The following is a 26,392-nucleotide window of genomic DNA, read 5'->3' as shown; positions in this document are numbered from 1 at the left end:
AAATTTTATATATTTTCAACTTGAAAAATAATAGGAAGCGAATGATGTTGGGCTTTTGACAATTGTCCTTTGAATATGCATAAAGAAGAGGAACAATTAGAAGACATTCTTCGAGATTCTGATGTTGAAATCGACGTCAATAACGTGACAGATTTTCATCTATCAACGGGTGGACAGTTTTTGTCCGTTTTATTCATTTACCCCAGTCTAATTGCGTCTATTTCGACATTTTCTTTCTTTAAACTTCGAGCGGAACGATCCAAGTAAAACTGATCCGTAGAATAGTCCGAACAAAGGGAGATTAGTCAGTGGAGGAAAACGGAACTAGTACAAAAGAGACAGTCTGAATAACGCAGTTGGCAAGCAAACCAACGAGAGACAGATGTAGAGAAAAAGAAAAAAAAAGCCTTCATGGATATGAGAAGAGAAATAGAACGTAAAATTCGAGATTCGTGAGTTGTGTGAAAACATGACTGATGAGACGATCATCACGTTTTGCTACTTTGTGATATAGGACATTTTTCATCAGTTATGTTTAATTCAAAAGGAATGCGGAGAACCAAATGAAGTCAAGAAAGAGAGAAAGAGTAAGAGATATAGATAAACCATATATACAGATGTATACACTCTTTAAATGTCTATACCATCAACATTATTATGATAAATAAAAGTGTCATACATCAAAATACTGTGAACAAATGTAGAAACCAGTTAATTCTGAAAAGAGTTATTGGCCATTGTTGTCCAAGAACAGCTGTCAACGCTTACTGATCGAATCCAAAACGTTCCTTATCAGTTCAGTGGGGATGCTGGCATATCTTCATGGCTGCTTTCAACTCAGTCATGATAGCTGATTTTTTGGTGTGAACCTTGTATTTAAAATGCCTCCTCACCCTCCAACAAATACATGGAGATTAAATTCGCTGATTGTGGATGGTACTTGATTCTGACTCTACGGCGTACCGATCTGTTTGGCAGGTGACCATGAATATAGGCTGTTACGTCATGATGACAGTGGCGATGTGGTCCATCCTACTGAATGTACCATTCTTTATTCTTAAGCATCTCTTGCAAACGTTGGATGGCATATTCATATATTCATGTAGCAAGTTGAGATAATTTAAAGAGTGTATACATTTTATTAAAGAGTATGCATTCTGTATAAATATTGTAAAGAGACAAAGTTATATGTAAAGACCGATTGGTAATGTCACATGTGCACTTATATATATATATATGTGTGTGTGTGTGTTGAACTTACATTTGTCTCTCTCTCTCTCTCTCTCTCTCTCTCTCTCTCTCTCTGTATGTATATATATATATACATAGTAGTAAGTTATAAAATATATATGGCAATTAAGCTACACAGAATATTCCGCGTTTCATCCACGCTAGTATTCATCAGGCTTATGCGAGGAGTTGTGGTTGTCTCGCGTTTTTTATATACGCACATTCTATTGAGTTTTTAGTTAGCCAATCAGCTTCCTGGTTTCCACCGCATCCTTCCTAATACGCATAAATATAAAATAATTGTTAATATTAAGCTATAACAAGCTGAGCATGCGAGGTCATCCGTTACGATTGAAAAATTTACTTTCACCATGACTAATGTTTGTGCAAATTTCGAAAACTTTGAGAAAAGTGCGAGCAAATGAAAGGATGAACGATTTGGGGTAATTTTACACCTATAATGCTCCCTATGGGGGCAACGAAAGTTATCCAGAAAAACCCATTCTGGCAAAAGTGACTTTTAACATGACTAATGCGTGGTTATTGAGAAAAGTCCGAATAAATGAACGGACGAAAGGGAGTGAATTATTAGGTCAAATCCCCCCTTTGGGAAAAATATTATTGTTTTACATGTGTATGAGAGTGTGATTAGTACAAAAGATATATACATATGCGTTTATAATTCGTATATTACATGAAGAAGCTATATTTATTTTTTAGACTACTACGTTGGCTCAGTATATGTTATAGCTAGTAAGTATATTAATTATGCCAAAAATATGCGCGCTTTCGGGAACAACAATGGCTACCAGTTTTAACATAAATACTTACGTTGCTTAATATCCGGGAAGCTACATACTTGCGAAAAATTTAAACGCGATATTCGTTTTCATCATACCAGAAACCATAGAAAACTCGTCATTTTAAAGGAAAATTGTTAAGGTTGAAACCAAGTAAGAATTTACCAAAATTTCTAATTTTATATTTGCTTTAAAAATAGCTACGTTATGCACACTGTTGGTTATCCGTACCTTAAAATTTATCTGACTTTATTTCCGACGAATGGCTTTGTAAACAAAGAAGCGCGACTCTTTTCGAAAGCCAGTCTGACAGATCACTTATCAGAAGTCTATGGCTATAACTTTTACCAGTTTCTAACAGGCTAAAAGGTCAATCTTCAAAGTAATAATAAATATTTGCAAGCAATTTTCACGTCTTTACACTGCCAAATACAAAATCTAATGCAATAAAAAAGCTTAGAAATAGATTAAATCGTAAAAAACCTAAGCAAATAGGTATGAAAAGTAACCGCTATTGCCGTTGGTTACTGTTAGAGTGATGAATAGGATTTACCGGTTAAATGGTTTTAATTTCTTCTTTTTTATTCTTTACAAACCAGTTCACTATGAGATGTCATTTTTATTGCCTTTAGTAACGGTTTCTTATTGTACGAATTTTTGTTACGTTCTATTTATAAAAACAGTTATATATAATTATGTGTTGATAGTTAAGTAGTTTCATTTTATTAACACAGTTTCAACGACTGGGCAAGTTGATCTGAGTAATTTTAACGTCTTTAAACTATCAATTATAGAATAAAGAAAAGACTTTAAATTATAAAAATATTCCAACTTGCAATGAAAAATACAAAAAAAAAACATTCGTAAAATGCCGATGTAAAAAGAAAAGTAAAAGGGACTTACAGTGTTTTTATTTGCAGATTTTAAAAGCGAAAAAAAAATGTTGATTATAAAAAGAAGCTTTTATGACTGTTTTTATTTACTTACGCATGCGTAGAATCTTTCAAATCAGAAGCTGTTAACCGGATGGACGGTTTCAACGCCCAAGCAAGACGATTTGTAGTTTTATAATAGAATATATAGGTATAATATACTTACATAACTGAGAATTCACCTCCTGAAATCTGATGTTCTTAGACTTTTTCTTAAACATGTAGGTGGAACAAAGTTGATAAAACTGAAGCATTTCCAATAACAGTCGGGAATGAACTTACCTGAAAGGAGAAAAAATAACAACAAAAGTTAAGACGACTGTTTTTTTTAATCGAACGCAATAGTAAGTTTGATAAAAAAAAATAGTACAATACAAATGTGAACATGTTTATTCATTTTCATTAAGAAATCGCTCCCGACATGACATAAAGCCATTCGATGTAATAAGGTAAAAAACGAAAAAAGATACTACTTCGAGGTCTAAAATCAGTCCACGATAATTGTGGAATGTATACATAACGACATTAAAAACAGAAATTCTTTCCCCTTTATCAGAAAGAGCTCATGGAATGTGAGGACTAAAGACAAAAAAAAGGGAAGCGGAAAGTTACGAATCTGCCGAAAATAAATCACTCTCATATGAATATGTTTTATTTATTACTGGTTGAGAACTGGAATATATATATATATATATATATATATATATATATATATATATATATATATTATATATATATATATATATATATATATATATCTGTGTGTGTGTGTGTGTTTACACAGACATAACATAAAAGAATAGTGACTAATATAAATATTTTTCTTGAGATTAATATATGCTTATTTATATTTACAGATGAATAAATCTGAAATAACTTGAAACAACATTGAAGCATGCCACGAACAGAAGAAACATCAACCCTATTTGGATTTATGCGAGGACTCATCGTGGCCCAACATGAAGGTAATTATTGCAGGCCTTAGTTTCCCTGATATTTGATTCTAGATATAATTCGACGTTGTGAACATTGAAGTCACCACATACGTGAATGTTAGCTGAAGGATAAGCAGATAGGACTTGGTCAATTTTCTCAGATATGCTTTGAAAGATAGTAGCTCCGCTGTTATGGGGGCGATAGAGAGTAAATATAAATGCCGTAGTGTGAGCTAAAGCAACCCGGAAGCACATATAGGGTAAGTTAGGATCTTTCCTGGAGATGTCCCTACCACATGGAAAATTATCCCTAATATAGGCACATATTCCATGCCCATGGCGATCTTTTAAACGTTGTCTTAAGGAGAATAGTTTCCCATCTCCCTGGAAAATCTCATCAGTATGCCCTGTATTTAAGAATTCAGGTGATCGCTCATCCCCCTCTCAGTACAGGCCAATAAGTCTCATGTGCGTCATGAGTAAGTTGCTGGAATCTGTTAAATACAGAAGTAATCAACCATCTCAAAAAAAATAACTTTCTTAGTGACACTCAATATGGTTTCCGTTCTGCTAGATCTACAGCAGATGTGCTTACAGTTATATCTCATAGGATTAGCAAATCTCTCGACGGAGACAACCTTTCTAGGGCAATTGCTCTTGACATATCTAAGGCCTTTGATAGGGTATGGCATAAAGGTTTACTTCATAAGATCTCTAGCTATGGTATTGCTGTAAATGTCTTCTCAATTATTAAATCATTTCTTTCTGATAGGTTCATAAGAGTAGTAGTTGAGGGGCAAAAATCTGAAGCTCACAGTATTAATGCCGGTGTCCCTCAGGGGTCCATCCTGGGCCCAACTCTTTTCCTGATCTACATTAATGATCTTCCAAATCACATCCTTACATCATTTGTAGACATCTATGCTGACGACACTACCATTTATGGTAGCACATCTAAGACAGTAAACGACCAAGTTCTCTCCAATTCTCTCTCCTCTGATCTTGAGCACGTAGTACAATGGTGTAAGGAGTGGCTGGTTACTTTTAATGCATCTAAAACCAAGCTTCTCTCTTTACATCAACATTCTGATCCACATCTGGCATCAATTGAAATGAATGACTCTCGTCTTCAGGAGGCCTCAAGTTTTGACAAACTTCTTGGCTTGACCATTACTCCTGATCTTAAATGGAACATATACATCAAATCTGTTGCCAAGGCCGCTGGAAAAATGGCGGGATCTTTCTATCGATCCGGTAGATATCTCACTGCTGATGCTATTCTCTATCTATATAAGAGCCAGGTACGTCCAAGGAATACTGTTGCCACATCTGGGCAGGAGCTGCTAGAAAGGACTGGGCCTGCCTTGATAGAGTTCAAAATAGACTTCGTAGCCTCGTAGGAGATGTCCTTTTCTCTTCCTTGCAACCTCTATCTCACAGAAGAGATGTTGCGAGTTTGTCTCTGATGTATCGTTATTTTCATGGAAAGTGTTCATCTGAGCTTCAATCTATGGTCCCCCCTCGCCAAACTTTCACAAGAAACACTCGTCTAGCTGTAAACACTATCAATAATTCCCCCCACTCTTTATCTGTACCTAAACCTAAACGTAGATTCCATGAACAAAGCTTCTTTCTTAGAACTGCACGCCTGTGGAATTGTCTTCCGTTTTCCTGCTTTCCGGCTGACTACAATATGGTTGTCTTCAAGTCTAACGTAAATAAGTTCTTGATGAGCCGTTCCATATAAGTTATCAAATTTACCAAATTTTCATTACTAATGATTACTATATTGTCCAATTTCTACTGTACACTCTTTAACCCTTATCCTTGAGTGGCCTCTTGGCCTTGATAATGTGGTGATGCCTATGTAAAAAATAAAAAAATAAAAATTATTTCCAGAAAAGACGTTTCGTACTTTGGGGAGGGACAACGTGAAAGTTGCCAACATCCTAATTAAAAGCGTTTCTGTCGAACGAACTGGATTCCAAGTTGACTCGCTCATTCTGTCGCCATCTCTTCTAATAAACGGCATTCATGGCAGAATTTAAGTGGATTGTCTGTTTTATCTCTTTTCGGATCGGTCAATTTTAATTTTTGTCTTATCCAGGTTATTTCTTTCGAAAAAGCTAAACATCTTTCACAGTGAACAGATGTTGTGAATTGACATCTTAAAACTGCATAGTTTAAGAAAAGCAAACAGCCTATCGAATTTCAATCACATGTTCAGCTTTATACATCAAGGCCCGAAGGCCACTCAGGGATAAGGGTTATTGCGTGTACAGTAATCAATGAGATAGTATTGTAGTAATCATTAGTATTGGGAGTTTTGATAGATTGTCTTAAGCGAGCGGTTTATCAGGAGTTTGTTTATGTTGGACTTGAAGACGTCCAAGTTGTAGTGGGGTGGGAAACAGGCAAGCGGCAGAGAGTTCCACTGGCGTGCAGTTCTAAGAAAGAAGCTTTGCTCATGGAATCTACGTTTGGATTTAGGCACAGATAGAGAGTGGGGAAAATTATTGACAGTAGTTTCAGCCAGACCGGTGTTTCTCGTGAAAGATTGGCGAGGGGGACGAGGGATTAGAGCTCAGACGAGCACCTGCCATAGAAATAACGATAAAACAAAGACAGGCTCGCAACGTCTCTTCTGTGGGAGAGAGGTGGCAGGGAAGAGAAAAGGGCATCCCCACTAAACCACGAAGTCTATTTTGTACTCTGTCAAGGCAGGATAGGCTGTTTTTAGCAGCTCCTGCCAGATGTGGCAGCAGTACTCCATCCTTGGACGTACTTGGCTTTTATATAGATAGAGAATTGCATTAGTAGTGAGATATCTTCTGGAGCGGTAGAAGGATCCCACCATTTTCCCAGCGTCCCTGGCAACATGGGTGGCGTTCTGTTACCAACCTCCATAAAGCGAGTGTTTTCCTTTTAATTTTTTGAAAGCGAGATACAACGAACTGACGGTTATTAAAGTAGAATCCACTAGATAGCAGAGCATACGACAATAAAAAAAACCCTCGAGATAACGTATCATTATGTATAAGATTTAAATTATAAAATAATTATTGATAGGGTGTGAAGTAGTTTCAAATCCTGCGACTATTGTTGCGGCACTTGACAACTAGCATCGAATAATTTTAAGTTTATTGAAATAGAAAACTAAACCTAACCGTTTTAGAAGTATTTTAATGAAATGTGTTCTGATGAACTCCTTGCGTTTGTGCTCCCTCGACGTACATACCCTTCAACAAATAAATGCCAGAATGTTTTCTACTCTGATAGCTTCTTCCCTCAAACAGCTAGACTTTGGAATTCCCTTCCAGCTACCTGCTTCTTTGACTGTACTGATATGTAGAAGTTCAAATGTAACGTAAATCAACATCCTGTAAATCGTTCTTAAACATAGTCACAAATAGTACCTTCTTACGTCCAAGTGGCGGTATGCCTTGTTTAGTGTTATGTTTGCAAATAACGTATAAGGCAATACAAATGAAGACTCAACAAACAAAGGTAGATCAATAAGAAGTGTATTAGGAAAATTATATTTAAAGTATATTTACATAATGGTTGACAGGTAAGAGAGTCTTGGCTGGAGAACATATCTGCTCTCGGCTCGGCCTTCGGTGACTTCTGGTTAACACACACTCAGACTAACCGAGTCTTGTTATTTATGTGTAATATTATCCACATATGTAAATGAGTGGGTGCCACCACAACATTTAGGAAGAACGTGAATAAGAAAAAAAAAACAGTCATGAAGATTCTTACAATTAATGGCGTTGGACTATTGCTGAAATTTATTCTCATTCCTAGATAAAAAAATCCAAGTTCATATAATCTCAAAATTAAGAGTAAGACTATAAACTAGCATTAAGTTTATATTTCTATTAAATCGAATATATATTATATATTTCCCTTCTATCTAATCGTTTATATTGCAATCGTTATAAAACAATCATATCTTCTTTTAAATAACCTTGAATACTAGATGAAAAATAGATGATTCGCACACACTTTTTATTTCTATTCAAGCTAGGCTGTAATATCAACGAAGCTTTTGACCAAAGAACAGCTATTAAACAGTTAAATATATTTTTAAGAAGGTTCGTAGCGACGACGAGAGTCTTGAAAATAATGAGCTTAGTAATCGGCCATCGGATGTTGACAACGATTAATTAGTCGTAATATGAAAAAAGGTGGACAATATGGCGGCTGGGCTAACACATGCATATAGTTCTGTAAATAATTAATGTTTTTCTTTGCCGTGAATGAATTGTATTTAACTTACAATGAGCTTGTCTACTTATTACTCGGATGTTTCATAATTCAGACAGACTATTTTTCCGGACACAACAAAGATTCGCGACAACGATGAGATTGGATTAAATATCAAGCTTCAAAAACAGAACATTCTTATGGTAGTAATTTAAGAATAAAACTATGGTAAGACTATGAGTAAATAATAAATAAATAAAACTAAATAATAAATAAATAATAATAAATAAATAATAAATAAATAAAACTAAATAATACATAAATAATAATAAATAAAACTATGGTAAAACTTTAAATAATAAATAAATATATAAAACTAACTAATACATAAATAATAATAAATAAAACTATGGTAAAACTATAAATAAATAATAAATAAATAAAACTAAATAATAAATAATAAATAATAATAGTAATAAATAAATAAAATTAAATAAATAAATAATAATAAATAATAACAAATAAATAATAAATAAAACTAAATAATAAATAAATGAAACTATGGTAAAACTGAGTAAATAATAAATAAATAAAACAAAATAAATAATAAATAAATAAATAATAACAAATAATAAATAAATAAAACTAAATAATAAATAAATAAAACTATGGTAAAACTATGAGTAAATAATAAATAAAATTAAATAATGAATAAATAAAACTATGGTAAAACTATTAAAACTATAATAAAAATATGGTAGTAATTTAAGAATAAACCTTTGTTCATTATTTTTTGTGAACACATGAGAAAAAAAAGAGACTTTTGTTCTACAATAATTTTTTTTTTGTAAACAAACGAAAAACATTTTTTGTAAACAAACGGAAAAAAATAAAATTCTATGCACGACCGTCAAACATGAAAACTTTAAATATTATAAAAATATTAAATATATAATACCACTAAGAAAAATATGTATGATTTCTTGATGTAAAATATATAATATTCTAATGATAAATAATGTATCATATCGTAGTGATTTTTAATATCGTCCAAGGATGGAGTACTGCTGCCACGTCTGGGCAGGAGCTGCTAAAAACAGCCTATCCTGCCTTGACAGAGTACAAAATAGACTTCGTGGCTTAGTGGGGGATGCCCTTTTCTCTTCCCTGCAACCTCTCTCCCCACAGAAGAGACGTTGCGAGCATGTCTTTGTTTTATAGTTATTTCCATGGCAGATGCTCGTCTGATCTCCAATCCCTCGTCCCCCTTCGCCAATATTTCACGAGAAACACCGGTCTGGCTGAAACTACTGTCAATAATTTTCCCCACTCTCTATCTGTGCCTAAATCCAAACATAGATACCATTAGCAAAGCTTCTTTCTTAGAACTGCACGCCAGTGGAACTCTCTGCCGCTTGCCTGTTTCCCACCTGATTACAACTTCGACGTCTTCAAGTCCAACATAAACATTTTTTGTAAACAAACGAAAAAAAATTGTATGCACGAACGTCATACATAAAAACTTTAAATATCATAAAAATATTAAATATCATATAATACCACTATGAAAAAATATAATAATATGTAAAATATATAATATTCTAATGATAAATAATGTATAATATCATAAGGATATTCAAGATATTATATTTTGATGATAAATTTAAATAATTTTCAATAATACATACAATAATCGCAAATAATATAAAATATCATACTGATAGATAAAATATTATATCTTGATAATAAATAAAAATAATATTTTGTTAATAAATTATAATTCTATAGAAATAATCAATAATATATAATATCATATTGATAAATAATATATAATATTAGAAATAATATATATCATATTGACAAATAATATATAATATTAGAAATATATAATATCATACTGACAAATACTATATAACATTGGAAATAAAATATATTAGAAATAATATATAATACCATATTGAAATAACACTATATAATATTAGAAATAATATATGATATCATATTGACAAATGATATATAATATTAGAAATAATGTATAATCTCATACTGAGATATACTGTATTATATCTTAGTGATAAATAATTATATAATGATGGTGAATAATATATAATATCATAATCAATAATTCCTAATAGAAAAACCAATAAATATAATGTAATTTGTTAATACTATATCTTAATGACTAGTACAAAATGATATTATAACATATTTAATACATAACGATAAATAAGATGCTATTTCATAATAAATAATTTATTATATAATAACTATGATTAATATATACATATTATAAGCCATGACCTATCTGTCAATGATAAATATGATATACCATTATATACGGATAAATGATATATAACATCATAACTGTTATATCGGATATGTATAACATCGTAATAAATACATATCATAGAATTATAATAAATATATTATTTTATATTCAAAGATATTATATTATATGATAGTGATAAAAATACTTATATCATAATGCTATAAAATACATAATTATAAAAAAAGACAGATAATAAAATAACTTGTTCTTTTGTTAATACGATATGTAAAAATTAATTTTTGTTTGGTTTCATGAAATTGTCCTAAGTTTGCTTCCGAGGTTTTGTCACAACTAAGTTGTTCGGAAACATGATTTTTTATAGTGGTGAAGGCTTTGTGTAGAACCAACCACGCTTTTTGGTATTACTGCTAACCTTTGTGGGTGCAGTGGCTGCCACAAGACAGAACAAACAGTAGAACAATCACGTCGACAAATCGGTTCCTGTCAGATCACCGAAGTTAAGCAATGATGAGCCTCACCATTACCAGATGGGTGACCATTTGGGAAGCCAAGACGCTGTATATACCGCGCCGAATCGTGTATGTATGTATGCATATATGAGCATATGTATAACTGTATATATATGAGCATATGTATAACTGTATATATATATGAGCATATGTATAACTGTATATATATATATATATATGGGCATATGTATAACGGTATATATATATATATATGAGCCTATGTATAACGGTATATATATATGAGCCTATGTATAACGGTATATATATATATATATATATATATATATATATATATATATATGAGCCTATGTATAACGGTATATATATATGAGCCTATGTATAACGGTATATATATATATGAGCCTATGTATAACGGTATATATATATATATGAGCCTATGTATAACGGTATATATATATGAGCCTATGTATAACGGTATATATATATGAACCTATGTATAACGGTATATATATATATATAGTATATAAAGCTGAATTCTGTGTGTTTGTGTGTGTGTGTGTCTGGTCACGAATAGGCTCTAAATGGTTGACTATTTAAAAAAACTGATCACATATAATGATAAAAGATGTATCGAGACACAGGAATGGGTATGTTTGATCTAGCAGAACGGTGGTTCATTAAAATTGTGGGGTCTGCGCTCGCGCCTGGTCCACAAAGTATAAAAATAAAAAAATTTAAAATTACAAAACGTGTACAAGTGTTTTTGATACAGATGTATATAAGAATACTTTGATAAGTATGTTTTAACTTAAATAGGCATGGTATAATAAAATTGTGGGGTCTGCGTTTTCGCCTGGCCTCCATAGAATGGAAATATGTCACAATTTTTAACAAGGTTTTTTTAATATAGATCCACAGAATATTTTGATAAGTGTTTCAGTGTGAACAGGTATCGTATAACAAATTATGAGGTTTATCTATTTTATTTTTACTTTCATCATATTTTGTTTTGGTTTTGATACTCCCAAATTAGACCCAAATTTACAACCCTTCCTTTTCATAACCTATCACACTTTCATAAATCAGTCCATTTTCTGTAGGCTGTTTTTGAACCCAGTCAACGACGGGTAATTTTGCTAGTATATATATAGTTTTGGCAAATTTTGCAGTATATATATAGTTTTGGCAAATAGCAAACAGAATCATGAACAGAAGCGTGTGCTCCATCCCAACTATTATCAATGGACCTGAGGTAATCTCGTCAGCATCAGACAAAGCCAAACTCTTTGTCAAGAACTTCGCAGCTAATTCTACCCTTTGCGATCAAGGCTGCCAACCCCCAATATTTCCTCCTTTATCAGAAAACACGCTATGTGATATACGTATATCTGTACGCGATGTTGCCAAGCTAATCAAAAACCTTGATTCCAGTAAAGCAACTGGCCCTGACGGTATTCCAATTATAGTACTCAAAAAACTTCAACCTGAACTAGCGCCCATACTTACAAAACTGTTTAAACGTTGTCTTAAGGAGAATAGTTTCCCATCTCCTTGGAAAATTTCATCAGTATGCCCTGTATTTAAGAATTCAGGTGATCGCTCATCCCCCTCTCAGTACAGGCCAATAAGTCTCCTGTGCGTCATGAGTAAGTTGCTGGAATCTGTGTTAAATACAGAAGTAATCAACCATCTCAACAAAAATAACCTTCTTAGTGACACTCAATATGGTTTCCGTTCTGCTAGATCTACAGCAGATGTGCTTACAGTTATATCTCATAGGATTAGCAAATCTCTCTACGGATGCAACCTTTCTAGGGCAATTGCTCCTAACATATCTAAGGCCTTTGATAGGGTATGGCATAAAGGTTTACTTCATAAGATCTCTAGCTATGGTATTGCTGGAAATGTCTTCTCAATTATTAAATCATTTCTTTCTGATAGGTTCATAAGAGTAGTAGTTGAGGGGCAAAAATCTGAAGCTCACAGTATTAATGCCGGTGTCCCTCAGGGGTCCATCCTGGGCCCAACTCTTTTCCTGATCTACATTAATGATCTTCCAAATCACATCCTTACATCATTTGTAGACATCTATGCTGACGACACTACCATTTATGGTAGCACATCTAAGGCAGTAAACGACCAAGTTCTCTCCAATTCTCTCTCCTTTGATCTTGAGCACGTAGTACAATGGGGTAAAGAATGGCTGGTTACTTTTAATGCATCTAAAACCAAGCTTCTCTCTTTACATCATCAACATTCTGATCCACATCTGACATCAATTGAAATGAATGGCTCTCGTCTTCAGGAGGCCTCAAGTTTTGACAAACTTCTTGGCTTGAGCATTACTCCTGATCTTAAATGGAACACGTACATCAAATCAGTTGCCAGGGCCGCTGGAAAAATGGTGGGATCTTTCTATCGATCCAGTAGATATCTCACTGCTGATGCTATTCTCTATCTATATAAGAGCCAGGTACGTCCAAGGATGGAATACTGTTGCCACATCTGGGCAGGAGCTGTTAGAAAGGACTTGGCCTGCCTTGATAGAGTTCAAAATAGACTTCGTAGCCTTGTAGGAGATGTCCTTTTCTCTTCCTTGCAACCTTTATCTCACAGAAGAGATGTTGCGAGTTTGTCTCTGATGTATCGTAATTTTCATGGACAGTGTTCGAATGAGCTTCAATCTATGGTCCCCCCTCGCCAAACTTTCACAAGAAACACTCGTCTAGCTGTAAACACTATCAATAATTCCCCCCACTCTTTATCTGTGCCTAAACCTAAACGTAGATTCCATGAACAAAGCTTTTTTCTTAGAACTGCACGCCTGTGGAATTGTCTTCCGTTTTCCTGCTTTCCGGCTGACTACAATATGGTTGTCTTCAAGTCTAACGTAAATAAGTTCTTGATGAGCCGTTCCATATAAGTTATCAACTTTACCAAATTTTCATTACTAATGATTACTATAATGTCCAATTTCTACTGTACACTCTTTAACCCTTATCCTTGAGTGGCCTCTTGGCCTTGATAATGTGGTGACGCCTATGTAAAAATATATATATATATATATATATATATATATGTATATATATATATATTTGTATATTTTGGCAGCAAGTCAATTATTCGAGCCCGTCTGATTGAACACCTCTTTGTTTTCTAATTTTGTTAGATATCTTTTCGATTCGCCGAGCTGGCTTTTTTATTTCGGCTGGCATGTTGTATATTATTGCGCCCAAAAGTTGTTGTTCGTCCATATTTTTCTCAACCGCTTTCTATCGATACATCCGATCGTCATCAGAAGCGATTGTTGTTATCGTTTTCTTTTATTTTATTGAGGTATGATCATTTAGAGTTCTTTTTTATTAGTTGTAAAGGTGCGTCCAGGATGAGTAGAGACGAATCATTAACTAGTAGTTCAGCCTTCTGTACTGTTCGTAACTTATATATATATATATATATATATATATATATATATATATATATACGTTTTATTTTTTATTACCGTATCTTTATGTTAAGTTACATTATTGTTTCAGCTACATTTCTGTAAAAGTCTGAGGATGCTACAGACGGTCAAAAAAAAACGGCCAAGTAGCTGAAACAAAATGTAACTTAACAGAATGATACGGTAATAAAAATAAAACGCATATCTGCTCTACAACGGTATTGAGCACTTTCTTCAGTTTTTATTAATTACCATTTCCATTATATATATATATATATATATATATATGTATACATATTTAAATGTTTGACCAATGTCCATCTAAAATTTCATGTCTACATCTAAAATTTGTAAGTGTTTAGACCCAAAATCGGCGAAAGAGTCTGCAAAGGTCAAATCTTTAACCTTTGACATCTTGGCAACCAAATTGTCACCAAAAACTGATTAAAATGCTTGCTGCATGTCTGAATACCATTTGTGTAAAATTTCCAATGTTTAGACTCAAATTTTGCTGAATAGTTTGCTAAAGACCGCAAAGGTCAAATCGTTTGAACGTTGACTTCTTGATAGCCAAATTTTCGGCTAAAAACAGATTAAAAAGCTTGCCCTATGTCTGAATACACTTCATGTAAAATTTCAAATGTTTAGACCTAGAATTGGCTGAGAGATCAATTGTTTTAAAACTTTAACCCTAATTTTGGCCCCAAATAAAGTTTTAAAGTTTGATCCATGTCACAAAAACCTACATCTAAAATTTCAAGTGTTTAGACCCAAAATTAACAGAGGAATTTGGTTAGTTTTCAAAGGTCAAATCGTTGAACTTTGACCCCTTGATAGCCAGATTTCTGGCTGAAAACCGATTAATCTCATTACCCTTTATGTCAAATCTCCAGTCTATAGACTGAAAATTGACAGAGTTGTTTGGTATGCAAATATACACACAGACACAATTTCACTGTTATAGATATAGATTTTAATGTTCTTATTTTATATTTTATTTATTTAGGTTATTTATTGTAAGTTATTCACTATAGTTAATATATTTGTCCCGGTATGTAAGGATATCCGGTTAATAAGGGGCTGTACTTTTTTTTAAATAGTATGACTTGAAGTAATTTTAGTCTTCGTGTGCAATTGTTCAGGAATCGAATTTTAGTATTGTTACTTAAGATATTTCTAATGTCGGATGATTGTAGGTTTTTATCATCGAATGTTGTTTTATGGCGCTATTGTAAGCTAAATAATAGGTTAGTCGTCGCGAGAGTGTTGTTATGGTGTGGCCTATGTATGCGCTGTTTGAAGTTTTAGAGTAGTTTCGGAGACATTCTTCGAAGGGGCAAATAAATTCATGCATTAGATTAGTTTGATTTAGTGTGGTGTTATTATTATTATTATTATTATTATTATTGGTTTTAATTATTAAGTTGAAAGTTTTACATTTAGTATAATATATTATTAGTTTAATGTTTTTGTGATGGTTGGTGGGTTTGGTTATCTTTTAATTAGGTTGGTTATTAATTTTTCATTTGTATTGTAGTTAATCTGTAGTTGTTTTTTATAGCATACTTTGATGGTGTCGTTTCTGTTAGGATTAGGGCTTATGTTTTATTGTGTGCTGAGTTTAAATAGAGTTTTATGTACTTATCGACAATTTTATTGAGAAACGTATTTTTAATTAGGGGTTGTTTCATGTTTTTTAATTCTTTGTAAAATGTTTGTTGGGTTGATGCTATATTGTATGGCCGAACAACAACTTTTGGGCGCCATAATATACAACACGCTAGCTGAAATAAAAACGCCCGCTCGGCGAATTAAAAAGATCGATATAGTATATATTATTTAATATAATAATTATTATTTATGTAACTATTCTAATTTAAACATTCGTAATGTCACACATAATGTGTTTCTTGTCCATAGTCACTAAATAAACTGAAACTTGTTAAATATTTCCAACGGCAAGCGGCTAAATCAATCCATGTGTTCTGTTGTAAATACGAAAACTAACTAAACAGTAAATTAAGAATTGCGTGAAATGCAAGCGCCTAATGCCCATTCTGTGGGTCATATGGGCGGAGATGGAGGCACGCGCGTTGAACGGCTAATAAGTTAACGAACCAGCCTCATTGGCACGTAATAACAAAGAAACGTAATAAGATTCAGCCAGTAGAAGATGCGTACTTCCTCCACATCCAGTTGACATTTTGTGAAAGTCGGCTTCATTAGTCATCGGTCTCGTCGCAACAACGATAACGACCATTAGCTGCTTACCCAATCTATTTCTTGATCGAATTCGATTTCATTAAATTGATGCGTTCTCATTAATTCACATCCGGCCCAATTCCTCCCAGTTTCGTTTCCGTTTCGAAAATCCTTTTATTTTCTTCTTTTGGGAAAGTAGCCGGTGTTCTATTTCCATCATTATTTAATCTAACACTGATGAGGATTGTCTTGGTGACTGTTAGCACAATATGCCCTTTGGCTTCATTCGAATTCCTTGAGTTAAAGTAGAGGATAAAGTTAACAGCTTATACGCTAGAACATAAAGAACGTTTGAATTATATAGCAGACACGAGGATAAACCGTCCCTTTCTTATTCTTTCTGATCCCAAATATATTGCATATTGCGATTTAGCATGTGAGGAGCTATGATTTAGAATTAACAGTAACTGAGGGGAGGGGTCAGCAGACAGATGTCTGTTCATATTACATTTAAACTCCACAGGTAAGTAAAGTCACAGTAGCAGGAAACAAGGAGAGAATTATAAAATCTAGCAGTTTGATGGAAGAAACTATTAAAGTAGAAGACTGGCGTCTATGGACATCAACAACAACGGGGTGGATTTTACGACTTGTCGGTTTAGTCAGGAATATGTACGCCCAGAAGGCAGGAGTACTCAGAGTTCATCAGAGTACATGCTATTAAAGTACTTATAAAATAGGCACAGGTCTGCGACACTGCCGTGATGGGACAGAGAATAAAGGTTGGCCGAAAGTGGGGTTTATTAGGTTTGGGATACTGTCTAATGGTGAGGCACTAGTGGTAGATGTTAATGGTGGGAATATTAATCGGAATCGGAAATCGAAAAAAATCGGAATTTTTGGAGGTATTGGGATCGGAATCGGGGGAAAAAATTGTGCCTATTTTCCCATGCCACAAACGATTTTTTAAATTATCTTTTTTATTTGATTTTTGTTTATAAAAACTACTGCTAGTATTAATAGTAAAATAATAAATACTAGCTGGGGGGGGTCTGCCCGGGCGTAAAATACGCTTAAATGATAATTTAATATGTCCAAATTTCGTATATAATATTATGGAGTCGTGATTTCAAAAGTAAACAAAAAATGCATTTGGGTGCCAACAGCTAGAATCGAAACCAAATCAAAATTGTAGCATTAAAAGCTGGCGACGCGACCACTGTATCAACATGACACGCATATGAACTGATAAAAATTTAAAATAAACTCAGATAAATGTACAAAATTTATGACGACTTTTTTCAATTTTTCCCTCTTTTTTAGATTCCTTAACAACTGTTTTAACCGGCTAAAGATCCATAAAAAACGGCCCATAAAAAAATCCAATCATTTGAGGCTCTTAGCGCTGATCTGCGACTTTTAGTTTCGGTGGAGATAAAACTTGAAAATATGAAGACAGACAAACATATAGCCTTTTATATATTAGATTTATATTTTTAACATTAGATTTATATGTTAATTTTTTTTTTTTTCGGACTATTAGTCTCATCTTTTTTAGTTGTTTTTGGATCTTTTTATTGGTTCACAACGTTTCGGCCAACTTCCTCTGAACTTCGTCAGGTGATAACCGCGACGGATAGGAACTTCGAATCTCCTAACTGTATTCTCAGCCATCACTGCTATCCGTAGTTGTTGTTGTCTCACCACATTTTGACCAATTACCTCTGGCACGCTTTGGGTGGGATTGAAACCGCTATCTTAAGACAATGTTCATCTGTTATGTTAGATTTATATATTAAACATTACTGCTAATGCTAAAATCTATAGATCACTCCCTTCCCCTCTAATGTGTTTTTACGTTTGCAAAAATAGATGCACATTTAACGTGTGATTTTAACGGTAATGGAGCAAAAATAACAATTTTATGATTAAATATTTAAAGATATATAAAGAATCGGATTAGAAAATTTAGTATAGGATCGGAATCATTCCATCACAAATATATGCAGCACTGTAACAATGTGTGGGCGAATTGTGACGTTGTAAAGAGAAAGAGAGAGCCCACCTTCTTTGCAGCAGCCTTGGCAATGTTCTTAATGTGTTTATTCTAATTCACGTTACCTTTGACGATTAGGTTGCTGATGTTGAAAGAGGATATATGCGATAGCGCAAAAATTAGTTTATTTGAACAAAAAAAAAAAAACAATTAATACTGAGCCAATATGAGTTTATTAACATTTCTATGAAAATAACGTCCATTGTATTTTCAATATAGAACTGATCCAAATGATATAAATTAAAAAGTACTAATAAATAATCAGAAAGTAATATTGTGCTACATAGTTCAATACAAATAATGAAATCACATTGTTTACTTCTTTAGTTCAGCACCTCTTGGCAGAAATTTTTTTTCCCGCCTTGTTTATTTGGGATTTCCCTGATTTTACAAATTTTTACTAATTAGGTAATTCTTTATTTTGTGAAAAACCGCTGCGTGTCGAAATTACTACACATTCCTTTCTCACGCCACTACAAAAATAATCATATACTATCATGATATTCAAAAACGAGGCTACATCAAAGGGAGCTCACTGTCATATATTTTCTAGGGTGATAGTTGACGACGCTATTTACCAGAAATTTATATTGTTTTTGATTGATATTTCTAATTATTGAGATTATTTATCATTTTTTCCTTTGGATGTCGAAAGTCAATGTTTAGGTGAAATCGGACCGTTTAGGTGAATATGTGCTCGTTGTGTACTTTTAAAATAAGTGCATATGTCTGTTTGCGTACGCATCTATTTGCGCCTTGTTGCGTACGCGTTTGATTGAGTACGCGTTTGATTGAGTACGCGTTTGATTGAGTACGCGACTGATTACGTGCGCGTTTCTTTTGGAGTATACGTCCGATTGTTTCTGTTTGATTGCTTTTGTTTGAATGTTCACGTGCCTGATTTTTTGTTTGTCTATTTATGTATGATTGTGTTGGATTGTTTAAGTGTCTGATTGTTTAAGTGTCTGATTGTTTAAGTGTCTGATTGTTTAAGTGTCTGATTGTTTAAGTGTCTGATTGTTTAAGTGTCTGATTGTTTAAGTGTCTGATTGTTTAAGTGTCTGATTGTTTAAGTGTCTGATTGTTTAAGTGTCTGATTGTTTAAGTGTCTGATTGTTTAAGTGTCTGATTGTTTAAGTGTCTGATTGTTTAAGTGTCTGATTGTTTAAGTGTCCGATTGTTTAAGTGTCCGATTGTTTAAGTGTCCGATTGTTTATGTGTCCGATTGTTTATGTGTCTGATTGTTTATGTGTCCGATTGTTTATGTGTCCGATTGTTTATGTGTCCGATTGTTTATGTGTCCGATTGTTTATGTGTCCGATTGTTTATGTGTCCGATTGTTTATGTGTCCGATTGTTTATGTGTCCGATTGTTTAAGTGTCCGATTGTTTAAGTGTCTGATTGTTTATGTGTCTGATTGTTTATGTGTCTGATTGTTTATGTGTCTCATTGTTTATGTGTCTCATTGTTTATGTGTCTCATTGTTTATGTGTCTCATTGTTTATGTGTCTCATTGTTTATGTGTCTCATTGTTTATGTGTCTCATTGTTTATGTGTCTGATTGTTTAAGTGTCTGATTGTTTATGTGTCTGATTGTTTATGTGTCTGATTGTTTAAGTGTCTGATTGTTTAAGTGTCTGATTGTTTATGTGTCTGATTGTTTATGTGTCTGATTGTTTAAGTGTCCGATTGTTTAAGTGTCCGATTGTTTATGTGTCAGATTGTTTATGTGTCTCATTGTTTATGTGTCTCATTGTTTATGTGTCTCATTGTTTATGTGTCTCATTGTTTATGTGTCTCATTGTTTATGTGTCCCTTTTAGTAAGTTTCTAATTGTGTAAGTTTGTGTATTTGTCTAATTTTGTATCACTGTGTTTATCTTATTGTGTGTTTGTCTTTATCTGTTTGTGTAAGTTCCAAATTGTGTACGTAGTTCTTTGCGTACGTATCTATATTTTTTATCATCTGACTTCGTCGTCTGTTCGCATATGTTCAAGCTGTTTATGTGTAATATAAATATTCATGGCTGCGTATGTATATCGAATGTTTCTGACGGTGTATGTGTGATGCTTTGTATATGAGGATACATGTGTGTGTGACAATATGGCTGCATATGTGTTCGGTTATACGTCAATCGGTTTAATCAGTGGGTGCAGCCTTTTTTTCTGCAAACATAATCGACTAATGAAATGAGATTTGTTGATCTCGTTCTTTCTCTCTCTCTACTTCTCTTTCTGTCTCTTCATGTGGGGCCTCGGGGTATTTGTCTTTTGCCAACAGCCATAACCACTAGGACAAAGAGAAGATTGAGATGCAGGCAGGACAAGCAGCCTAAAATTAATCTATTTCGCTTATCTCTCTCTGTCACACACTTTTTCTCTTTTTCCGCGCTGGGATTGGACTTTTCTACACACACACACACACACACATATATATATATATATATATATATATATATATATATATATATATATATATATATATACATACATACTAGCAAAAGTAACCGTCGTTGACTGTGTTCAAAAACAGCCTACAGAAACTGTATGATAGGTTATGAAAAGGAAGGGTTGTAAAGAGATAGCTTCGAATTTGGGGGTATCAAAACCAAAGCAAAATATGATGAAAGCAAAAATAAAATAGATAAACCCCATAATTTATTATACCATACCTGTTCACACTGAAACACTTATCACAATATTCTGTGGATCTATATTAAAAAAACCTTGTTAAACATTGTGAAATATTTCCATACAATGGAGGTCAGGTGCGAACGAATACCCCATAATTTTATTATACCATATTTCGTCAAACTGAAACATAATTATCAAAGTATACTTACGCAGATAGATATGAAATGTCTTTATTAAAGTTTGTGCCTATTTCCATTCTATGGAGGCCAGGCGCGAACGCAGACCCCACAATTTTATTATACCATCCCTATTTAAGTTAAAACATACTTATCAAAGTATTATTATGTACATCTATATCAAAAACACTTGGAAACTTTTTTTTTTTAATTTTTAAATTTTTTATCTCCATACTTTGTGGACCAGGCGTGTACGCAGACCCCATAATTTTAATGAATCATCATTATGCCAGATCAAACATACCCATTCTGGTGTCTCGATACATCTATCATTATATGTAATCAGTTTTATATAATAGTCAACCATATAGGAGCTTATTCGTGACCAGACACACACACAGACGTTCAGCTTTACATATATATGGACGTTTTGGGGCAAATCTGGATATACATATATAGGAATATACATATACACACACGCAGGACTCGTCACTGAAAATCATATTTCAAGAAGATATAATTATCATGTCGGTAGGAGATTTATTGCCGACTTAATTTGTCTAAATGATAATGACACATTTGAAAAAAAATTAACATTCCTAAGATATAAAGGAGTTAGAATTAAATTGTGAACACAGAAAAACACAAGTTACATTTCTGGACTTATATATAAAAACTGAGGAGAGAATATTTATAAAATATTTGATAAAATATCACCTTTATCCTTTTAAATAGTTTGTATATCACATTAAAATAGTACTTGCTCTATGCATATGCTTTACTGGAGTATTTTTTTAAGTATTAAGAATAGCTCGCGTTCCCTTAACAATTATACAGTTTATACCTTGAGTTCCTAGCTTAGTTGTAAGAATAATCAAACAATGGCGTCACACATGTGAAATATTCAAACATTTAAAGCATTTGTTTGATATCCTGGTGCTTTTAAATCATATCAAATTAATCCAAGTAAATTAATATTTTAATCTAAAACTATATTCGTAATGCATAATATATCTAAACAATATATATAGGTTAAAGAAATCAAATATATATATTTATACTATATTTAACTTTTATACTGATTTTAAAAGTAATAAATATACAGATATTTTTAGTAAATAATAGACGTAAATATACAAATAAAATAATATTAATAACAAAGATAAAAGTCATAAAGAGTATTATGGATTACTCTTAACCCTAACATCGGAGTACGTGATTACAAGGCTCACATTTCAAACTGTTCAATTCAATGGGCAAAACTGACACATTGCCTTTCTGAAGGTTTCTCTTGAATTCAGCATGATTGATTATTTCCCTCGCAAAAATTCCAGATCCTCCTAACTAGCCTTCACTATTCAGGTCAGCATTAGTATATATATATATATATATATATATATATATATATATATATATATATATATATATATATATATATATATTCACACATACCAATAAGCATACAATTATTTACTTATTTAATTACATCTAAATACAGATAAACATTGGTTTTTATTATAAAGCGAAAGATGTGCGTTAAACGATGCGCCCATTAGATATTTATCTATAATATAAATATCACATGTCTGTTTAAATGTATGCATGTATGTATGTATGTATGTATGTATGTATGTATGTATGTTTGTATGTCCGTCTAACACTTTCGCCAGAGCCGACGGATTTCCACGAGATTGGTAGCGTTTTAAAGCTCGACCTTTCGGACGAGAAATATAGAGAAATTGGATAAAAACATTAATTCGTTCACCCTTAACTGGGCACTTTTTTTACAGTGAGGGGTCGCTTTTTTTCGCCGATATTTCTGAAAGTCATCCCCTTTTTTCGATTGACTAGCCTTAATTTAAACCTTCGTCACTTTCGGTGTGGCGATGAGCGCAACAGCAAAGACGTCACGATTTTTTTCCTGTTCTTTTCCTCCTTCGCGGTACGGGTTCGAGCCTACCTGCCTGCCTACTACCACTTTTTTTTTTTTTTTGCTCTACACACACGTCCAAACTCCCGGGAAACTCCAGGCTAGTCTCATAGAATTCTAAAAATCAGTGAAAAAAAAGCAAGAACACGAAATCGTGAGAAACTAAACAATTACTTGAACAATTTAATTATCCATTTCCCTATAAAGTGAAGTTTTTGTCGCGTCATTGCGTTGCTATTTAAAGCCTACTTTTTTTTCTACTTAAAAAATATTAAAACAAACTTTTTTATATACCTAGCAATAAATACGCAAGCAACTTCATGATGGTTAACTAATTTGCATAATTTCTTTGAAAAACGAATGTTAACTAATTATTTCATAGTATACTAGCGGGGGTACCCGGCGTTGCCCGGGTATTAGTAGGTGTGCGTATTATGGGGGGAGGTAAAATTTTTTAAAAAATTCGGTAAATAGGTAGGATCGAATCCGGTGCGTTGAGGCGAAGGCGGAAAAGAAAGTGTGAAAAAAAAACTGACAATTTACTCTTCCTTCGTGGGCGAGTGGGTAACTAAACAAAGTTCAATTTTAACGATTAAAAAGTTAAATTGACAGGTGCACGATTCTAATGATCACGCCATAGAAGTCCCGCAGTGAACCTTTAATGCGAGACAGTTTTTCTGGTTTCGTTTCCTTACATTTTGTTTCGCTAAAATGTTGGGTGGAAACCAGCTCCCCCATAAAGAGGAGAGTGTCTATATGAATAGCAATTGTCTGATATAAGGAGTTCCCCCACATTGATCAAACGCCCATTGCTTTCTGGACGTTCCCGTCTTTCATGCTGAGAACTGCACTTTCGCTTCAGATCAGTTTCGCTTCTTTTTTTTTTACATCGGCATCACCACTTATCAAGGCCTTGAGGTCACTCGAGGATAAGGGTTAAAGAGTGTACAGTAGAAATTGGACAATATAGTAATCGTTAGTAATTGAAATTTGGTAAATTTGTTAACTTATATGGAACGGCTCATCAAAAACTTGTTTACGTTAGACTTAAAGACAACCATATTGTAATCAGATGGAAAGCAGGAAAAGACAATTCCATAGGCATGCAGTTCTAAGAAATAAGCTTTGCTCATAGAATCTACGTTTAGGTTTAGGCACAGATAAAGTGTGGAGGAAATTATTGATAGTGATTTCTGCTAGACGGGTGTTTCTTGTGAAAGTTTGGCGAAGGGGGATCATAGATTGGAGCTCAGCCGAGCACTTGCCATGAAAAAATATACGAAAAAGCCGAATAAACACGAGAGGCGCCGAAATAGAAAGAATCGTGTAAAATTCGACGTAAATAAATTTAGACGCGACGCGCGTTCGCAAATCCTATATATTATTATCTATGGGATATATAAACACTTCTAACCAATAGTACCCCCCGAAAAAGCCTTTGTTGGACATGCAAAGGCTCCCGCGCGCGTTTTGCCTTTTATATATATATAGAGAGAGATTATTAAATGGTGGGTTTCATTTCTCTATTACGCTGAATTCTATTTATGCATAGTTCATAACTGCATAGAATTTAAGATTAACACAGAAATATATTATATATAAGCAAGCCGCCCGACGTGACTCGATCGTAAAATATGTATAATTATCATGTTCACATTTTGTAATAAAAAAAATTCGAACTGAGATCGAAACCAAACCCTAAAGACAATCAGTCAAGTACGATAACCATTAAACTAGCCTGGCATGATCTTTAAAAATTGTTTTCAAACATACTTATTGTTGACATAAAGAGTCTGCTATGTGAACGATTAATGCATGCTCATTCGTGAAACTGTCGGCAAACATAAAAATCCGATGACCCTTCCCCCGCACGTAACAATTTTTTTTTATTTTGACCCCTTAAACACCCTGTTTTTGTTTTTTTCGGGTGAAAACTAATTAAATAGTTTTTCACATATCTGAATATCCTCTATACAAACTTTTAATTCTGTGGAGCAAAAATTCGTTGAGTATATAGGTTGAGAATTGTCCGCACACACATTCCTACTATTATAGATATACTAGCAGGCCTCTTGAGGTTGCCCGGTCGTAAAACTTTTTGTTTAGTTAAAGGCAGTTTGCGATGTCTCACTGGGTACAAATAAAAATTTAGTTTCGGTTGATTGGACCCAACGAGATATTCGGAATTGATTGAGTTAGAGAGTCACCACTTGGACGTAAGGGGGTTACTATTTAGGACCATGCCTAGGAAAGATTAACAAGATGTTGGTTTACGTTACATTTAAACTTCTGCATATCAGCACAGTCAGGGAAGCAGGTAGCAAGAAGGGAATTCCAAAGTCCAGCTGTTTCAGGGAAGAAACTATTAGAATAGAAAGCTTTCTGGCATTCAGGGCATCAACAGTGAAGGGCTGTGATTTCGATTTTCAGCAGCTTTGTCGGAGATATGTACGTCCAGGGGGAACACAAGTGCGACAAGTTCATCGGACCACATTTCATTCGAATATTTGTAAAGCAGGCAAGGGGATTCAACGTTGCAGCCTTTAGACAAGAGTTGGAACTTAGTTCACAAAATGGGGCCTATTAGATTGAAGACTCATTTTGGGACCCTATGCACGAGGGAGAGACTAATACTAGATGCATCAGCCTAGATGTGACAACAATACTCCATCCCTGGCCGAATGGAGGCCTAGTAGAGGAACAGGATACTGTCGGGTGTGAATAGTCTCCTAGCTCGATAGAGCAAACCCACCTTCTTTGCAGCAGTTTTCGCAATGACTTCAATATATTTTTCCAGTTCATATTGCCCGTTAATGTTAGGCCGAGGAGTTTGAAGGAAGAATTCTCAGGTAGGGTGTTATTTTTCATGGATATCGGTGGTTGGAGACGCGTTTTATAATTGTTAAAAAGAGAGCAGTTTATATTTTATTTAATTGTAATTTATTATTGAGATGAATATTATTCATTAATCTATTTATTGCGGACTATTATCTTCATCTTTCTTGGATGTTGTTTCACGACGTTTCGGCCAACTATTCCTCTGGCCTTCGTCTAGTTTTACTAGCATTAAATTTGACCATC

The 26,392-nt window shown here is 33.6% G+C and overlaps 1 protein-coding gene across 10 annotated transcripts in view; it reads right to left on the bottom strand.

Annotated features, from left to right (window-relative positions):
* The window catches only part of LOC145249737 (uncharacterized), a 1,648,663-nt gene that overhangs the window by 1,238,732 nt on the left and 383,539 nt on the right, over positions 1–26,392 (bottom strand). For 2 of the 10 annotated variants that reach the window (XM_080111643.1, XM_080111642.1), the window contains one exon: positions 3,129–3,244. The exons of the other annotated variants lie outside the window; for them this stretch is intronic. The gene's annotated coding sequence lies outside the window, so the exon portion shown is untranslated. The remainder of the gene's footprint in view (positions 1–3,128; positions 3,245–26,392) is intronic. 10 annotated transcript variants of the gene reach the window in all.

Source organism: Euprymna scolopes, chromosome 28, assembly GCF_053919585.1.
Source record: "Euprymna scolopes isolate OS-2025 chromosome 28, ASM5391958v1, whole genome shotgun sequence".
NCBI classification, from domain to species: domain Eukaryota; kingdom Metazoa; phylum Mollusca; class Cephalopoda; order Sepiida; family Sepiolidae; genus Euprymna; species Euprymna scolopes.
Note: the sequence above shows the minus strand (reverse complement) of the source record. Positions and strands in the feature narration are given on the sequence as shown.